Below are 18,682 nucleotides of genomic sequence, written 5' to 3'. Positions count from 1 at the left end.
GAGCTTTGCTAAGCTTTCTTTTCAAAAACAACAATTTGCGCAAGGCTGAAGACCATGTAAGAGATATATGATGTGACCAAATAGGTTTGTTATTAAACGTGATGCCTAAGTAGTTATACTGGTCCACCTCGGTTAATATGTGTCATTCAGAGCGTAAGAAAATATGCTAGGCTCTTTTTTTCTTGTTACTCGCATAAAAACTATTTTTGTACATTTATTTCCATTCCCCAAAGTCTACACCACTCTGAAATAGCTGTGACTGATTGCTGCAAGCTTTGGTGATCGTTTTGCGAGGTAATTTTTTTAAATATGACACAGACATCCGCAAAAAAATTTACACGCACGTCAATGGGGAGTTTTTCCGAGATATCATTTATATAGATCAGGAATAGGAGTGGTCTCAGTACGCTGCCTTGCAGCACGCCCAAAGTTACATGGCGCGCAACGGACGAGCATTGCTTAATTTCTACGAACTGTTGCCTGTGCCGTAGGTATGCCTAGATTCATGATATATTGTTTGAAGGGAGGCTAATGCACTCGAGCTTGTAGATTATTTTCCGTGAGGCGCCCTATCGAAGGCTTTACTGAAATCAAAAAATAGCATGTCATCTTGTTCAGACGAGTCAAGTACCTCAGAGATATTGTGAACAACTGAGGAAGGATGAGTTGTAGTCGGTAACCCCTTACGAAATCCATGCTGTTGTTGAGAGAGGACCTTGTGATTACTCAAATACTGGCGAATAAAACCTGCTACAATGTGTTCTAATATTTTATTACAAGTAGTTGTAATAGAAACTGGTCGATAACTAGAAACTGCAAGATAGTCTCCCTTTTTATAAATTGGGACAACTCTGGCTTTGCGCCAGTCGGCTTTGCACAGTATTATTGAGATCTAACAGAGAGTAATGCCAAGGAATGTACAGGGGAAGTTATTAGAACCAATGGAATGTATATAAGAAAGAAAAGTGGGTCAAAAAATAACCAGCTGTCAGCAGGAATCGACCCTACGACCTTCGAATAACGCGTTCGATGCTCTAACCACTGAGCTACCACAGCGGCCTTTCCTCCAAGCACTTTTTTTGGGTTTATATTTGAATTTACATTCCATTGATTCTAATAACTTCCCCTGTACATTCCTTCGCATTACTGTCTGTTAGATCTCATTATATTGTGTCAAAAACACGGAAAAACGAGCCCTTAGGTATACACTTCTTTCCCTTATTCATTAACGAGGGTCTCGTACTGGCAGACTTGGTGTCATTAGGTTGTATACAAGAGACTATTACTCAGCTGCCTGCTCGTAATAAGTTCACGTGCTACGTGACGCCACATATGCGCCTAAAAGAGTGTTTCACACTCGTCGCTTGGCTTATAGATGGCGCTGACTGACACTCCTACTTCTGAATTCACATATAAACCCAAAAACGTGGGTGCAGTGAAGGCCGCTGTGGTAGCTCAGTGGGTAGAGCGGCGAACGCGTTATTCGAAGGTCGTAGGTTCGATTCCTGCTCACTGCTGGTTATTTTTTCTCCCACTCTTTTTTCTTGTTTATATTCCATTGGTTCTAATAACTTCCCCTGTACATTCCTTGGCATTACTGTCTGTTAGATCTCATTAATATTGTGTCAAAAACACGGAAACACAAGCCCTTAGGTATAAACTTCTTTCCCTTATTCATTAACGAGGGACTCATACTGGCAAACTTGGTGTCATTAGGTTGTATACGAGGGACTATTATTCAGCTGCCCTCTCGTAATAAGTTCACGTGCTACGTGAAGCCACATATGCGCCTAAAGGTGTGTTTCACACTCGTCGCTTGGCTTATAGATGGCGCTGACTGACACTCCTACTTCTAAATTCACATATAAACCCAAAAAAAGTGGATGGAGGGAAGGTCGCTGTGGTACCTCAGTGGTTAGAACATCGAACGCGTTATTCGAAGGCCTTAGGTTCGATTCCTACTCACGGCTGGCTATTTTTCCACCCACTTTTCTTTCTGATTTACATTCCATTGGTTCTAATAACTTCCCCTGTGCATTCCTTGGCATTACTGTCTGTTAGATCTCATTAATATTGTGTCAAAAACATGGAAAAACCAGCCCTTAGGTATACACTTCTTTCTCTTATTCATTAACAAGAGTCTCGTACTGGCAGACTTGGTGTCATTAGGTTGTATATGAGGGACTATTAATCAGCTGCCCTCCCGTAATAAGTTCACGTGCTACTTGGCGCCACATATGCGCCTAAAAGTGTGTTTCACACTCGTCGCCTGGATTAGAGATGGCGCTGACTGACACTCCTACGTCTAAATTCACATATAACCCTAAATAAAGTGGATGAAGGGAAGGTCGCTGTGGTAGCTCAGTGGTTAGAGCATCAAACGCGTAATTCGAAGGCCCTAGGTTCGATTCCTACTCTTGGTTGGCTATTTTCCACCCACTCTTCTTTCTTAGTTACATTCCATTGGTTCTAATAACTTCCCCCGTTTATTCCTTGGCAATACTGTCTGTTAGATCTCATTATTATTGTGTCAAAAACACGGAAAAACGAGCCCTTAGGTATACACTTCTTTCCCTTATTCATTAACGAGAGTCTCGTACTGGCAGACTTGGTGTCATTTGGTTGTATACGAGGGACTATTAATCAGCTGCCCACTCGTAATAAGTTCCCGTGCTACGTTACGACACATATGCGCATAAAAGAGTGTTTCACACTCGTCGCTTGGCTTATAGATGGCGCTGACTGACACTCCTACTTCTAAATTCCCATATAAACCCCAAAAAAAAGTGGATGGAGGGAAGGCCGATGTGGTAGCTCAGTGGTTAGAGCGTCGAACGCGTTATTCGAAGGTCGTAGGTTCAATTCCTGCTCACAGCTGGTTATTTTTTCTCCCACTCTTATTTCTTATTTACAATCCATTGGTTCTAATAACTTCCCCTGTGCATTCCTTGGCATTACTGTCTGTTAGATCTCATTAATATTGTGTCAAAAACATGGAAAAACCAGCCCTTAGGTATACACTTCTTTCTCTTATTCATTAACAAGAGTCTCGTACTGGCAGACTTGGTGTCATTAGGTTGTATACGAGGGCCTATTAATCATCTGCCCGCTCGTAATAAGTTCACGTGCTACGTGACGCCAAATATGCGCATAAAAGAGTGTTCCAAACTTGTCGCTTGGCTTATAGATGGCGCTGATTGACACTCCTACTTCTAAATTCCCATATAAACCCAAAAAAGTGAATGGAGCGAAGGCCGGTGTGGTAGCTGAGTAGTCAGATCATCGAACGCGTTATTCGAAGGTCGTAGGTTCGATTCCAGCTCACAGCTGGTTATTTTTTCGCCCACTTTTCTTTCTTATTTCCATTCCATTGGTTCTAATAACTTCCCCTGCATATTCCTTCGCAATACTGTCTGTTAGATCTCATATATATTGTGTCAAAAACACGGAAAAACGAGCCCTTAGGTATACACTTCTTTCCCTTATTCATTAACGAGAGTCTCGTACTGGCAGACTTGGTGTCATTAGGTTGTATACGAGGGACTAGTAATGAGCTGCCCGCTCGTAATACGTTCACGTGCTACGTGACGCCACATATGCGCATAAAAGAGTGTTTCACACTCGTCGCTTGGCTTATAGATGGCGCTGACTGACACTCCTACTTCTAAATTCTCATATAAACCCAAAAAAAGTGAATGGAGCGAAGGCTGCTGTGGTAGCTCAGTGGTTAGATCATCGAACGCGTTTTTCGAAGGTCGTAGGTTCGATTCCTGCTCACAGCTGGTTAGTTTTTCTCCCTTTCTTCTTTCTTATTTACATTCCATTGGTTCTAATAACTTCCCCTGTACATTCCTTGGCATTACTGTCTGTTAGATCTCATTAATATTGTGTCAAAAACACGGAAACACAAGCCCTTAGGTATACACTTCTTTCCCTTATTCATTAACGAGGGTCTCCTACTGGCAAACTTGGTGTCATTAGGTTGTATACGAGGGACTATAATCAGCTGCCCTCTGGTAATAAGTTCACGTGCTACGTGACGCCACATATGCGCCTAAAAGGGTGTTTTACACTCGTCGCTTGGCTTATAGATGGCGCTGACTGACACTCCTACTTCTAAATTCTCATATAAACCCAAAATAAAGTGAATGGAGCGAAGGCTGCTGTGGTAGCTCAGTGGTTAGATCATCGAACGCATTTTTCGAAGGTCGTAGGTTCGATTCCTGCTCACAGCTGGTTAGTTTTTCTCCCACTCCTCTTTCTTATTTACATTCCATTGGTTCTAATAACTTCCCCTGTACATTCCTTGGCATTACTGTCTGTTAGATCTCATTAAAATTGTGTCAAAAACACCGAAACACAAGCCCTTAGGTATACACTTCTTTCCTTTATTCATTAACGAGGGTCTCGTACTGGCGAACTTGGTGTCGCTAGGTTGTATACGAGGGACTATTAATCAGCTGCCCTCTGGTAATAAGTTCACGTGCTACGTGACGCCACATATGCGCCTAAAAGGGTGTTTCACACTCGTCGCTTGGCTTATAGATGGCGCTGACTGACACTCCTACGTCTAAATTCACATATAAACCCAAACAAAAGTGGATGAAGGGAAGGTCGCTGTGGTAGCTCAGTGGTTAGAGAAACGAACGCGTTTCCCAAGGCCATAGGTTCGATTCCTACTCACGGCTGGCTAATTTCCACCCACTTTTCTTTCTTATTTACATTCCATTTCTTCTAATAACTTCCCCTGCGCATTCCTTGGCATTACTGTCTGTTAGATCTCATAATTATTGTGTCAAAAACATGGAAAAACCAGCCCTTAGGTATACACTTCTTTCCCTTATTCATTAACGAGGGTCTCGTACTGGCAAACTTGGTGTCATTAGGTTGTATACGAGGGACTATTAATCAGCTGCCCTCTGGTAATAAGTTCACGTGCTACGTGACGCCAAATATGCGCATAAAGAAGTGTTTCACACTCGTCGCTTGGCTTATAGATGGCCCTGATTGACACTCCTACTTCTAAATTCCCATATAAACCCAAAAAAAGTGGATGGAGGGAAGGCCGATGTGGTAGCTCAGTGGTTAGAGCGTCGAACGCGTTATTCGAAGGTCGTAGGTTCGATTCCTGCTCACAGCTGGTAATTTTTTGTCCCACTCTTCTTTCTTATTTACAATCCATTGGTTCTAATAACTTCCCCTGTACATTCCTTGGCATTACTGTCTGTTAGATCTCATTAATATTGTGTCAAAAACACGGAAAAACGAGCCCTTAGGTACACACTTCTTTCCCTTATTCATTAACGAGAGTCTCGTACTGGCAGACTTGGTGTCATTAGGTTGTATACGAGGGACTATTAATCATCTGCCCGCTCGTAATAAGTTCACGTGCTACGTGACGCCACATATGCGCATAAAAGAGTGTTTCACACTCGTCGCTTGGCTTATAGATGGCGCTGACTGACAGTCTTACTGCTAAATTCCCATATAAACCCAAAAAAACTGAATGGAGCGAAGGCTGGTGTGGTAGCTCAGTGGCTAGAGCTTCGAACGCGTTATTCGAAGGTCGTAGATTCGATTCCTGCTCACAGCTGGTTATTTTTTCGCCCACTTTTCTTTCTTATTTCCATTCCATTAGTTCTAATAACTTCCCCTGTATATTCCTTGGCAATACTGTCTGTTAGATCTCATTAATATTGTGTCAAAAACACGGAAAAACGAGCCCTTAGGTATACACTTCTTTCCTTTATTCATTAACGAGGGTCTCGTACTGGCAAACTTGGTGTCATTAGGTTGTATACGAGGGACTATTAATCAGCTGCCCTCTCGTAATAAGTTCACGATCTACGTGACGCCACATATGCGCCTAAAAGTGTTTCACACTCGTCGCTTGGATTATAGATGGCGCTGACTGACACTCCTACGTCTAAATTCACATATAAACCCAAAATAAAGTGGATGGAGGGAAGGTCGCTGTAGTAGCTCAGTGGTTAGAGCATCAAACGCGTTAATCGAAGGCCCTAGGTTCGATTCCTGCTCACGGCTGGCTATTTTTCCACCCACTCTTCTTTCTTATTTACATTCCATTGATTCTAATAACTTCCCCTGTACATTCCTTCGCATTACTGTCTGTTAGATCTCATTATATTGTGTCAAAAACACGGAAAAACGAGCCCTTAGGTATACACTTCTTTCCCTTATTCATTAACGAGGGTCTCGTACTGGCAGACTTGGTGTCATTAGGTTGTATACAAGAGACTATTACTCAGCTGCCTGCTCGTAATAAGTTCACGTGCTACGTGACGCCACATATGCGCCTAAAAGAGGGTTTCACACTCGTCGCTTGGCTTATAGATGGCGCTGACTGACACTCCTACTTCTGAATTCACATATAAACCCAAAAACGTGGGTGCAGTGAAGGCCGCTGTGGTAGCTCAGTGGGTAGAGCGTCGAACGCGTAATTCAAAGGTCGTAGGTTCGATTTCTGCTCACAGCTGGTTATTTTTTCTCCCACTCTTCTTTCTTATTTACAATCCATTGGTTCTAATAACTTCCCCTGTACATTCCTTGGCATTACTGTCTGTTAGATCTCATTAATAATGTGTCAAAAACACGGAAACACAAGCCCTTAGGTATAAACTTCTTTCCCTTATTCATTAACGAGGGACTCGTACTGGCAAACTTGGTGTCATTAGGTTGTATACGAGGGACTATTAATCAGCTGCCCTCTCGTAATAAGTTCACGTGCTACGTGAAGCCACATATGCGCCTAAAGGTGTGTTTCACACTCGTCGCTTGGCCTATAGATGGCGCTGACTGACACTCCTACTTCTAAATTCACATATAAACCCAAAAAAAGTGGATGGAGGGAAGGTCGCTGTGGTACCTCAGTGGTTAGAACATCGAACGCGTTATTCGAAGGCCTTAGGTTCGATTCCTACTCACGGCTGGCTATTTTCCACCCACTTTTCTTTCTTATTTACATTCCATTGGTTCTAATAACTTCCTCTGTGCATTCCTTGGCATTACTGTCTGTTCGATCTCATTATTATTGTGTCAAAAACATGGAAAAACCAGCCTTTAGGTACACACTTCTTTCCCTTATTCATTAACGAGGGTGTCGTACTGGCAGACTTGGTGTCATTAGGTTGTATACGAGGGACTATCAATCAGCTGCCCGCTAGTAATTAGTTCACGTGCTACGGGAGGCCACATATGCGCATAAAAGAGTGTTTCACACTCGTCGCTTGGCCTATAAATGGTGCTAACTGACACTTCTACGTCTAAATTCACAAATAAACCCAAAAAAAAGTGGATGAAGGGAAAGTCGCTGTGGTAGCTCAGTGGTTAGAGCATCGAACGCGTTTCCCAAAGCCTTAGGTTCGATTCCTACTCACGGCTGGCTATTTTTCCACCCACTTTTCTTTCTTATTTACATTCGATTGGTTCTAATAACTTACCCTGCGCATTCCTTGGCATTACTGTCTATTAGATCTTTTATAATATTGTGTCAAAAACATGGGAAAACCAGCCCTTAGGTACACACTTCTTTCCCTTATTCATTAACGAGGGTATCGTACTGGCAGACTTTGTGTCATTAGGTGGTATACGAGGGACTATCAATCAGCTGCCCGCTTGTAATTAGTTCACGTGCTACAAGACGCCACATATGCGCATAAAAGAGTGTTTCACACTCGTCGCTTGGCTCATAAATGGCGCTAACTGACACTCCTACTTCTAAATTCACATATAAACCCAAAAAAGTGGATGGAGGGAAGATTGCTGTGGTAGCTCAGTGGTTAGATCATGGAACGCGTTTTTCGAAGGTCATAGGTTCGATTCCTGCTCACAGCTGGTTAGTTTTTCTCCCACTCTTCTTTCTTATATACATTCCATTGGTTCTAATAACTTCCCCTGTACTTTCCTTGGCATTACTGTGTGTTAGATCTCATTATTATTGTGTCAAAAACACGGAAACACAAGCCCTTAGGTATACACTTCTTTCCCTTATTCATTAACGAGGGTCTCGAACTGGCAAACTTGGTGTCATTAGGTTGTATACGAGAGACTATTAATCAGCTGCCCTCTGGTAATAAGTTCACGTGCTACGTGACGCCACATATGCGCCTAAAAGGGTGTTTCACACTCGTTGCTTGGCTTATAGATGGCACTGACTGACACTCCTACGTCCAAATTCACATATAAACCCAAAAAAAGTGGATGGAGAGAAGGTCGCTGTGGTAACTCAGTGGATATAGCATCGAACGCGTTTCCCAAGGCCTTAGGTTCGATTCCTACTCACGGCTGGCTATTTTTCCACCCACTTTTCTTTCTGATTTACATTTCATTTCTTCTAATAACTTCCCCTGCGCATTCCTTGGCATTACTGTCTGTTAGATCTCATTAATATTGTTTCAAAAACATGGAAAAACCAGCCCTTAGGTACACACTGCTTTCCCTTATTCATTTACGAGGGTCTCGTACTGGCAGACTTGGTGTCATTAGGTTGTGTACGAGGGACTATCAATCAGCTGCCCGCTAGTAATTAGTTCACGTGCTACAGGACGCCACATATGCGCATAAAAGAGTGTTTCAAACTCGTCGCTTAGCTTATAGATAGCGCTGATTGAAACTCCTACTTCTAAGTTCCCATATAAACCCAAAAAAGTGAATGGAGCGAAGGCTGCTGTGGTAGCTAAGTGGCTAGAGCATCGAACGCGTTATTTGTAGGTCGTAGGTTCAATTTCTGCTCACGGCTGGCTATTTTTCCACCCACATTTCTTTCTTATTTACATTCCATTGGTTCTAATAACTTCCCCTGTGCATTCCTTGGCATTACTGTCTGTTAGTTCTCATTATATTGTGTCAAAAACACGGGAAAACGAGCCCTTATGTATACACTTCTTACCCTTATTCATTAACGAGGGTCTCGTACTGCCAGACTTGGTGTCATCAGGTTGTATACGAAGGACTATTACTGAGCTGCCCGCTCGTAATAAGTTCACGTGCTACGTGACGCCACAGATGCGCATAAAAGAGTGTTTCACACTCGTCGCTTGGCTTATAGATGGCGTTGATTGAAACTCCTACTTCTAAGTTCCCATATAAACCCAAAAAAAGTGAATGGAGCGAAGGCTGCTGTGGTAGCTCAGTGGCTAGAGCATCGAACGCGTTATTTGAAGGTCGTAGGTTCAATTTCTGCTCACGGCTGGCTATTTTTCCACCCACATTTCTTTCTTATTTACATTCCATTGGTTCTAATAACTTCCCCTGTGCATTCCTTGGCATTACTGTCTGTTAGTTCTCATTATATTGTGTCAAAAACACGGGAAAACGAGCCCTTATGTACACACTTCTTTCCCTTATTCATTAACGAGGGTCTCGTACTGGCAGACTTGGTGTCATTAGGTTGTATACAAGAGACTATTACTCAGCTGCCTGCTCGTAATAAGTTCACGTGCTACGTGACGCCACATATGCGCCTAAAAGAGTGTTTCACACTCGTCGCTTGGCTTATAGATGGCGCTGACTGACACTCCTACTTCTGAATTCACATATAAACCCAAAAACGTGGGTGCAGTGAAGGCCGCTGTGGTAGCTCAGTGGGTAGAGCGTCGAACGCGTTATTCAAAGGTCGTAGGTTCGATTTCTGCTCACAGCTGGTTATTTTTTCTCCCACTCTTCTTTCTTATTTACAATCCATTGGTTCTAATAACTTCCCCTGTACATTCCTTGGCATTACTGTCTGTTAGATCTCATTAATAATGTGTCAAAAACACGGAAACACAAGCCCTTAGGTATAAACTTCTTTCCCTTATTCATTAACGAGGGACTCGTACTGGCAAACTTGGTGTCATTAGGTTGTATACGAGGGAATATTAATCAGCTGCCCTCTCGTAATAAGTTCACGTGCTACGTGAAGCCACATATGCGCCTAAAGGTGTGTTTCACACTCGTCGCTTGGCTTATAGATGGCGCTGACTGACACTCCTACTTGAAATTCACATATAAACCCAAAAAAAGTGGATGGAGGGAAGGTCGCTGTGGTACCTCAGTGGTTAGAACATCGAACGCGTTATTCGAAGGCCTTAGGTTCGATTCCTACTCACGGCTGGCTATTTTTCCACCCACTTTTCTTTCTTATTTACATTCCATTGGTTCTAATAACTTCCTCTGTGCATTCCTTGGCATTACTGTCTGTTCGATCTCATTATTATTGTGTCAAAAACATGGAAAAACCAGCCTTTAGGTACACACTTCTTTCCCTTATTCATTAACGAGGGTGTCGTACTGGCAGACTTGGTGTCATTAGGTTGTATACGACGGACTATCAATCAGCTGCCCGCTAGTAATTAGTTCACGTGCTACGGGAGGCCACATATGCGCATAAAAGAGTGTTTCACACTCGTCGCTTGGCCTATAGATGGCGCTAACTGACACTTCTACGTCTAAATTCACAAATAAACCCAAAAAAAGTGGATGAAGGGAAGGTCGTTGTGGTAGCTCAGTGGTTAGCGCATCGAACGCGTTTCCCAAAGCCTTAGGTTCGATTCCTACTCACGGCTGGCTATTTTTTCACCCACTTTTCTTTCTTATTTACATTCAATTGGTTCTAATAACTTACCCTGCGCATTCCTTGGCATTACTGTCTATTAGATCTTTTAAAATATTGTGTCAAAAACATGGGAAAACCAGCCCTTAGGTACACACTTCTTTCCCTTATTCATTAACGAGGGTATCGTACTGGCAGACTTTATGTCATTAGGTGGTATACGAGGGACTATCAATCAGCTGCCCGCTTGTAATTAGTTCACGTGCTACAGGACGCCACATATGCGCATAAAAGAGTGTTTCACACTCGTCGCTTGGCTTATAGATGGCGCTAACTGACACTCCTACTTCTAAATTCACATATAAACCCCAAAAAAGTGGATGGAGGGAAGATTGCTGTGGTAGCTCAGTGGTTAGATCATCGAACGCGTTTTTCGAAGGTCATAGGTTCGATTCCTGCTCACAGCTGGTTAGTTTTTCTCCCACTCTTCTTTCTTATATACATTCCATTGGTTCTAATAACTTCCCCTGTACTTTCCTTGGCATTACTGTGTGTTAGATCTCATTATTATTGTGTCAAAAACACGGAAACACAAGCCCTTAGGTATACACTTCTTTCCCTTATTCATTAACGAGGGTCTCGAACTGGCAAACTTGGTGTCATTAGGTTGTATACGAGAGACTATTAATCAGCTGCCCTCTGGTAATAAGTTCACGTGCTACGTGACGCCACATATGCGCCTAAAAGGGTGTTTCACACTCGTTGCTTGGCTTATAGATGGCGCTGACTGACACTCCTACGTCCAAATTCACATATAAACCCAAAAAAGTGGATGGAGGGAAGATTGCTGTGGTAGCTCAGTGGTTAGATCATCGAACGCGTTTTTCGAAGGTCATAGGTTCGATTCCTGCTCACAGCTGGTTAGTTTTTCTCCCACTCTTCTTTCTTATATACATTCCATTGGTTCTAATAACTTCCCCTGTACTTTCCTTGGCATTACTGTGTGTTAGATCTCATTATTATTGTGTCAAAAACACGGAAACAGAAGCCCTTAGGTATACACTTCTTTCCCTTATTCATTAACGAGGGTCTCGAACTGGCAAACTTGGTGTCATTAGGTTGTATACGAGAGACTATTAATCAGCTGCCCTCTGGTAATAAGTTCACGTGCTACGTGACGCCACATATGCGCCTAAAAGGGTGTTTCACACTCGTTGCTTGGCTTATAGATGGCGTTGATTGAAACTCCTACTTCTAAGTTCCCATATAAACCCAAAAAAAGTGAATGGAGCGAAGGCTGCTGTGGTAGCTCAGTGGCTAGAGCATCGAACGCGTTATTTGAAGGTCGTAGGTTCAATTTCTGCTCACGGCTGGCTATTTTTCCACCCACATTTCTTTCCTATTTACATTCCATTGGTTCTAATAACTTCCCCTGTGCATTCCTTGGCATTACTGTCTGTTAGTTCTCATTATATTGTGTCAAAAACACGGGAAAACGAGCCCTTATGTATACACTTCTTTCCCTTATTCATTAACGAGGGTCTCGTACTGCCAGACTTGGTGTCATCAGGTTGTATACGAAGGACTATTACTGAGCTGCCCGCTGGTAATAAGTTCACGTGCTACGTGACGCCACAGATGCGCATAAAAGAGTGTTTCACACTCGTCGCTTGGCTTATAGATGGCGCTGACTGAAACTCCTACTTCTAAGTTCCCATATGAACCCAAAAAAAGTGAATGCAGCGAAGGCTGCTGTGGTAGCTCAGTGGCTAGAGCATCTAACGCGTTATTTGAAGGTCGTAGGTTCGATTTCTGCTCACGGCTGGCTATTTTTCCACACACATTTCTTTCTTATTTACAATCCATTGGTTCTAATAACTTCCCCTGTGCATTCCTTGGCATTACTGTCTGTTAGTTCTGAATATATTGTGTCAAAAACATGGAAAAAACAGCCCTTAGGTATACACTTCTTTCCCTTATTCATTAGAGTCTCGTACTGGCAGACTTGTTGTCATTAGGTTGTGTACGAGGGACTATCAATCATCTGCCCGCTCGTAATAGGTTCACGTGCTACCTGACGCCCCATACGCGCCTAAAAGTGTGTTTCACACTCGTCGCTTGGCTCATAGATGGCGCTGACTGACACTCCTACTTCTAAATTCATATATAAACCCAAAAAAGTGGAGGGAGGGAAGGTCGCTGTGGTAGCTCAGTGGTTAGAGCATCGAACGCGTTATTCGAAGGCCTTAGGTTCGATTCCTACTCACGGCTGGCTATTTTTCCACCCACTTTTCTTTCTTATTTACATTCCAGTGGTTCTAATAACTTCCCCTGTGCATTTTTTGGCATTAGTGTCTGTTTGATCTCATTAATATTGTGTCAAAAACATGGAAAAACCAGCCCTTAGGTATACACTTCTTTCCCTTATTCATTAACGAGAGTCTCGTACTGGCAGACCTGGTGTCATTAGGTTGTATACGAGGGACTATTAATCATCTGCCCGCTCGTAATAAGTTCACGTGCTACGTGACGCCAAATATGCGCATAAAAGAGTGTTTCAAACTCGTCGCTTAGCTTATAGATGGCGCTGATTGACACTCCTACTTCTAAATTCCCATATAAACCCAAAAAAAGTGAATGGAGTGAAGGCCGCTGTGGTAGCTCAGTGGTTATAGCTTCGAACGCGTTATTCGAAGGTCGTACGTTCGATTCCTGCTCAAAGCTGGTTATTTTTTCTCCCACTCTTCTTTCTTATTTACATTCCATTCGTTCTAATAACTTCCCCTGTACATTCCTTGGCATTACTGTCTGTTAGATCTCATTATAATTGTGTCAAAAACACGGAAAAACGATCCCTTAGGTATACACTTCTTTCCCTTATTCATTAACGAGAGTCTCGTACTGGCAGACTTGGTGTCATTAAGTTGTATAGGAGGGACTATTAATCATCTGCCCGCTCGTAATAAGTTCACGTGCTACGTACTGCCACATATGCGCATAAAAGAGTGTTTCACACTCGTCGCTTTGCTTTATAGATGGCGCTGACTGACACTCCTACTGCTAAATTCCCATATAAACCCCAAAAAACTGAATGGAGCGAAGGCCGGTGTGGTAGCTCAGTGGCTAGAGCTCCGAACGCGTTACTCGAAGGTCGTAGATTCGATTCCTGCTCACAGCTGGTTAGTTTTTCGCCCATTTTTCTTTCTTATTTCCATTCCCTTGGTTCTAATAACTTCCCCTGTATATTCCTTCGCAATACTGTCTGTTAGATGTCATTATTATTGTGTCAAAAACACGGAAAAACGAGCCCTTAGGTATACACTTCTTTCCCTTATTCATTACCGAGGGTCTTGTACTGGCAAACTTGGTGTCAATAGGTTGTATACGAGGGACTATTAATCAGCTGCCCTCTCGTAATAAGTTCACGTGCTACTTGGCGCCACATATGCGCCTAAAAGTGTGTTTCACACTCGTCGCCTGGATTAGAGATGGCGCTGACTGACACTCCTACGTCTAAATTCACATATAAACCCAAAATAAAGTGGATGAAGGGAAGGTCGCTGTGGTAGCTCAGTGGTTAGAGCATCAAACGCGTAATTCGAAGGCCCTAGGTTCGATTCCTACTCACGGTTGGCTATTTTCCACCCACTCTTCTTTCTTATTTACATTCCATTGGTTCTAATAACTTCCCCTGTTTATTCCTTGGCAATACTGTCTGTTAGATCTCATTATTATTGTGTCAAAAACACGGGAAAACGAGCCCTTAGGTATACACTTCTTTCCCTTATTCATTAACGAGAGTCTCGTACTGGCAGACTTGGTGTCATTAGGTTGTATACGAGGGACTATTAATCAGCTGCCCACTCGTAATAAGTTCACGTGCTACGTTACGACACATATGCGCATAAAAGAGTGTTTCACACTCGTCGCTTGGCTTATAGATGGCGCTGACTGACACTCCTACTTCTAAATTCCCATATAAACCCAAAAAAAAGTGGATGGAGGGAAGGCCGATGTGGTAGCTCAGTGGTTAGAGCGTCGAACGCGTTATTCGAAGGTCGTAGGTTCAATTCCTGCTCACAGCTGGTTATTTTTTCTCCCACTCTTATTTCTTATTTACAATCCATTGGTTCTAATAACTTCCCCTGTGCATTCCTTGGCATTACTGTCTGTTAGATCTCAATAATATTGTGTCAAAAACTTGGAAAAACCAGCCCTTAGGTATACACTTCTTTCTCTTATTCATTAACGAGAGTCTCGTACTGGCAGACTTGGTGTCATTAGGTTGTATACGAGGGCCTATTAATCATCTGCCCGCTCGTAATAAGTTCACGTGCTACGTGACGCCAAATATGCGCATAAAAGAGTCTTCCAAACTCGTCGCTTGGCTTATAGATGGCGCTGATTGACACTCCTACTTCTAAATTCCCATATAAACCCAAAAAAGTGAATGGAGCGAAGGCCGGTGTGGTAGCTGAGTAGTCAGATCATCGAACGCGTTATTCGAAGGTCGTAGGTTCGATTCCAGCTCACAGCTGGTTATTTTTTCGCCCACTTTTCTTTCTTATTTCCATTCCATTGGTTCTAATAACTTCCCCTGCATATTCCTTGGCAATACTGTCTGTTAGATCTCATATATATTGTGTCAAAAACACGGAAAAACGAGCCCTTAGGTATACACTTCTTTCCCTTATTCATTAACGAGAGTCTCGTACTGGCAGACTTGGTGTCATTAGGTTGTATACGAGGGACTAGTAATCAGCTGCCCGCTCGTAATACGTTCACGTGCTACGTGACGCCACATATGCGCATAAAAGAGTGTTTCACACTCGTCGCTTGGCTTATAGATGGCGCTGACTGACACTCCTACTTCTAAATTCTCATATAAACCCAAAAAAAGTGAATGGAGCGAAGGCTGCTGTGGTAGCTCAGTGGTTAGATCATCGAACGCGTTTTTCGAAGGTCATAGGTTCGATTCCTGCTCACAGCTGGTTATTTTTTCTCCCACTCTTCTTTCTTATTTACAATCCATTGGTTCTAATAACTTCCCCTGTACATTCCTTGGCATTACTGTCTGTTAGATCTCATTAATATTGTGTTAAAAACACGGAAAAACGAGCCCTTAGGTATACACTTCTTTCACTTATTCATTAACGAGAGTCTCGTACTGGCAGACTTGGTGTCATTAGGTTGGATACGAGGGACTATAATTCAGCTGCCCGTTCGTAATAAGTTCACGTGCTACGCGACGCCACATATGCGCATAAAGGAGTGTTTCACACTCGTCGCTTGGCTTATAGAAGCGCTGACTGACACTTCTACTTCTAAATTCACATATAAACCAAAAAAAGTGAATGGAGTGAAGGCCGCTGTGGTAGCTCAGTGGATAGAGCTTCAAACGCGTTATTCGAAGGTCATAGGCTCGATTCCTGCTCACAGCTGGTTATTTTTTCTCCCACTCTTCTTTCTTATTTACATTCCATTGGTTCTAATAACTTCCCCTGTACATACCTTGGCATTACTGTCTGTTAGATCTCATTAATATTGTGTTAAAAACACGGAAAAACGAGCCCCTAGGTATACACTTCTTTCCCTTATTCATTAACGAGAGTCTCGTACTGGCAGACTTGATGTCATTAGGTTGTATAGGAGGGACTATTAATCATCTGCCCGCTCGTAATAAGTTCACGTGCTACGTGACGCCACATATGCGCATAAAAGAGTGTTTCGCACTCGTCGCTTGGCCTATAGATGGCGCTGACTGACACTCCTACTGCTAAATTCCCATATAAACCCAAAAAAACTGAATGGAGCGAAGGCCGGTGTGGTAGCTCAGTGGCTAGAGCTTCGAACGCGTTAATTGAAGGTCGTAGATTCGATTCCTGCTCACAGCTGGTTATTTTTTCGCCCACTTTTTTTTCTTATTTCCATTCCATTGGTTCTAATAACTTCCCATGTATATTCCTTGGCAATACTGTCTGTTAGATCTCATTATTATTGTGTCAAAAACACGGAAAAACGAGACCTTAGGTATACACTTCTTTCCTTTATTCATTAACGAGGGTCTCGTACTGGCGAACTTGGTGTCGTTAGGTTGTATACGAGGGACTATTAATCAGCGGCCCTCTGGTAATAAGTTCACGTGCTACGTGACGCCACATATGCGCCTAAAAGGGTGTTTCACACTCGTCGCTTGGCTTATAGATGGCGCTGACTGACACTCCTATGTCTAAATTCACATATAAACCCAAACAAAAGTGGATGAAAGGAAGGTCGCTGTGGTAGCTCAGTGGTTAGAGCAACGAACGCGTTTCCCAAGGCCATAGGTTCGATTCCTACTCACGGCTGGCTATTTTCCACCCACTTTTCTTTCTTATTTACATTCCATTTCTTCTAATAACTTCCCCTGCGCATTCCTTGGCATTACTGTCTGTTAGATCTCATAATTATTGTGTCAAAAACATGGAAAAACCAGCCCTTAGGTATACACTTCTTTCCCTTATTCATTAACGAGGGTCTCGTACTGGCAAACTTGGTGTCATTAGGTTGTATACGAGGGACTATTAATCAGCTGCCCTCTGGTAATAAGTTCACGTGCTACGTGACGCCAAATATGCGCATAAAGAAGTGTTTCACACTCGTCGCTTGGCTTATAGATGGCCCTGATTGACACTCCTACTTCTAAATTCCCATATAAACCCAAAAAAAGTGGATGGAGGGAAGGCCGATGTGGTAGCTCAGTGGTTAGAGCGTCGAACGCGTTATTCGAAGGTCGTAGGTTCGATTCCTGCTCACAGCTGGTAATTTTTTGTCCCACTCTTCTTTCTTATTTACAATCCATTGGTTCTAATAACTTCCCCTGTACATTCCTTGGCATTACTGTCTGTTAGATCTCATTATTATTGTGTCAAAAACACGGAAAAACGAGCCCTTAGGTATACACTTCTTTCCCTTATTCATTAACGAGAGTCTCGTACTGGCAGACTTGGTGTCATTAGGTTGTATACGAGGGACTATTAATCAGCTGCCCACTCGTAATAAGTTCACGTGCTACGTGACGCCACATATGCGCATAAAAGAGTGTTTAACACTCGTCGCTTGGCTTATAGATGGCGCTGACTGACACTCCTACTTCTAAATTCCCATATAAACCCAAAAAAAGTGGATGGAGGGAAGGCCGATGTGGTAGCTCAGTGGTTAGAGCGTCGAACGCGTTATTCGAAGGTCGTAGGTTTGATTCCTACTCACGGCTGGCTATTTTTCCACCCACTTTTCTTTCTTATTTACATTCCATTGGTTCTAATAACTTCCTCTGTGCATTCCTTGGCATTACTGTCTGTTAGATCTCATTATTATTGCGTCAAAAACATGGAAAAACCAGCCCTTAGGTGCACACTTCTTTTCCTTATTCATTAACGGGGGTCTCGTACTGGCAGACTTGGTGTCATTAGGTGGTATACGAGGGACTATCAATCAGCTGCCCGCTAGTAATTAGTTCAGGTGCTACAGGACGCCACATATGCGCATAAAAGAGTGTTTCACACTCGTCGCTTGGCTTATAGATGGCGCTAACTGACACTCCTACTTCTAAATTCACATATAAACCCAAAAGAGTAGTTGGAGGGAAGGCCGCTGTGGTAGCTGAGTGGTTAGAGCATGGAACGCGTTATTTGAAGGTCGTAGGTTTGATTCTTGCTCACAGCTGGTTATTTTTTCCCCACTCTTCTTTCTTAATTACATTCCATTGGTTCTAATAACTTACCCTGTACATTCCTTCGCATTACTGTCTGTTAGATCTCATTATATTGTGTCAAAAACACGGAAAAACGAGCCCTTAGGTATACACTTCTTCCCCTTATTCATTAACGAGGGTCTCGTACTGGCAGACTTGGTGTCATTAGGTTGTATACGAAGGACTATTACTGAGCTGCCCGCTCGTAATAAGTTCACGTGCTACGTGACGCCACATTGCGCATAAAAGAGTGTTTCACACTCGTCGCTTGGCTTATAGATGGCGCTGACTGACACTCCTATGTCTAAATTCACATATAAACCCAAAAAAGTGGATGGAGGGAAGGTCGCTGTGGTAGCTCAGTGGTTAGAGCATCGAACGCGTTTCCCAAGGCCATA

This window comes from Rhipicephalus microplus, chromosome X (genome assembly GCF_043290135.1).
Source record: "Rhipicephalus microplus isolate Deutch F79 chromosome X, USDA_Rmic, whole genome shotgun sequence".
NCBI classification, from domain to species: Eukaryota; Metazoa; Arthropoda; class Arachnida; order Ixodida; family Ixodidae; genus Rhipicephalus; species Rhipicephalus microplus.
The sequence above is the reverse complement of the archived record's forward strand: the minus strand, read 5'-3'. Positions refer to the sequence as shown.